Raw genomic sequence first — 1,663 nt, 5'->3', positions numbered from 1 at the left:
TCTATCTCTTCTCGGCTGCAAGACCCTTACTCCTCTTCTTAAGAACACAATGTCACCATTAGTCATTTTGTGTAGTTTTCACGTGTTGTGATTTGTCTTGTTCCATCTTTCATTGTGTTTTCTTGTCTGTATTTTTTTTGTATGTGTATGTGTGTGTGTGTGTGTGTGTGTTTGTGTAAGTGTGTGTACACGCGTGTGTGTTTTGTGTATTGGTAAGTTACTTTTCCATCTGTGTTTGTGTATATGCAATCTCAAGATTGGCCATGTTGGTTGAAGATGTAGTAGCTTTAACAATTTTGCTGCAGACTTCCACAACTAATACAGCATTACTAATGTTAGCTTGCACCTTGCTTAATAAGCACATTAATGCCATTGCTTACACTAATGATTAAAATAGAATTGATGTGCTAATTATGACCAAATAATCATAGTTCATAAACAAGCCAGTTCCTGCGAAGAGTGACAAATCCAATATTTATGTTATCATCCATGTCACCATCACAGATCCACAATTAATTTCAGAGTATTACAGGCCATAACATAGTGTCCTCAGGAAATTATATTATACATCTACACTATTGTACATTACTGGTACCTGCAATGTGATAAAAGTTTTACTTTGAGATATAATTTATACCTTGAACTGCAGACCATGACATGAAAATTTAATGTTTGGCTTTGGTGGCATATTTTAGTGGATTGGCAGGATGATGCTGACAGGAAAGAGGAGACATTGGCTATCATTGCAGATCTTCTTGGCTTCAGCTGGACTGGTAAGCTGTCAAGTGATATAATTATTTTCTTTTTTAAATTTAAATTTCAAAATATTTAATTCAGATTTTTGGGAAAAGCAATATGTGGTGCATTTTATTTAATTTCAAACTGATATATTTGTAAGCAGAACTGTGGGAATAGCTGAAAATGCTATAAAAGACTATCCATGTTCTAGCAGCAAAACGCAAAAAAATGTGATTCTGGATTTTTTACATTTTCATCCATTGTTTTGTTATTTATCACCCTATAGAGCTGGCAAGAGAACTGGAATTCAGTGAGGATGATATCCAATTATTGAGAACAGAGAATCCTAATTCCCTCCAAGAGCAGAGCCATGCATTGCTGCAGCGCTGGGTTGAGCGGGAAGGTAAACACGCCACAGGTAAATGCCATTTTAGTCAAATAGATTTCAATTTACATTTCACTAATATTGGTCAGTGCAGTACTTCAAATCCTGTAAACATTGCGTATTTGTTTGAAGATACTGAAGGCACTATTAGCTTTTTACTTTGATGCACTGAGAGCAATTGTTTGAGAACACCCTGTTAAATGAATGTATTTTGTCTTTGGTTTTGAACCTATCAGTTGTAGACCTACAGTATATTCATGCTGTAGATCAGTGTAATATTACATTTCCAATTTTTAAATAATTTCTTTATTGTGTTCATTGAATGCCTACTGTCTATTAATGATTGATAAATCCTTCCACAGAGGATTGTCTGATTAAGAGACTAACCAAAATCAACCGCATGGACATCGTCCATCTCATTGAAACCCAGATGAACAAGTCAGTTCAAGAGCAAACATCTAGAACCTATGCAGAGATAGAGAAGACACTGGATCATAGTGAAGGTAGCAACACTTCTAAACACTCAATTCAGCAATTTCT

The 1,663-nt window shown here is 35.2% G+C and overlaps 1 long non-coding RNA gene across 1 annotated transcript; it reads left to right on the top strand.

The window, feature by feature from the left end:
- The first annotated feature begins 699 nt into the window (after nt 1–699).
- Nucleotides 700–1,620, top strand: LOC111665866 (uncharacterized). Its single transcript, XR_015437942.1, has 3 exons — nt 700–773; nt 1,025–1,156; nt 1,486–1,620. It is a non-coding gene; the product is annotated as an uncharacterized LOC111665866 (long non-coding RNA).
- The last annotated feature ends 43 nt before the right edge of the window (nt 1,621–1,663 follow it).

The sequence above is a fragment of the Seriola lalandi genome, unplaced genomic scaffold (genome assembly GCF_002814215.2).
Source record: "Seriola lalandi dorsalis isolate HSWRI2012SDOR001 ecotype SW California unplaced genomic scaffold, Sedor1 jcf7180002002487, whole genome shotgun sequence".
Classification (NCBI taxonomy): Eukaryota; Metazoa; Chordata; class Actinopteri; order Carangiformes; family Carangidae; genus Seriola; species Seriola lalandi.
The sequence above is the reverse complement of the archived record's forward strand: the minus strand, read 5'-3'. Positions and strand labels throughout refer to the sequence as shown.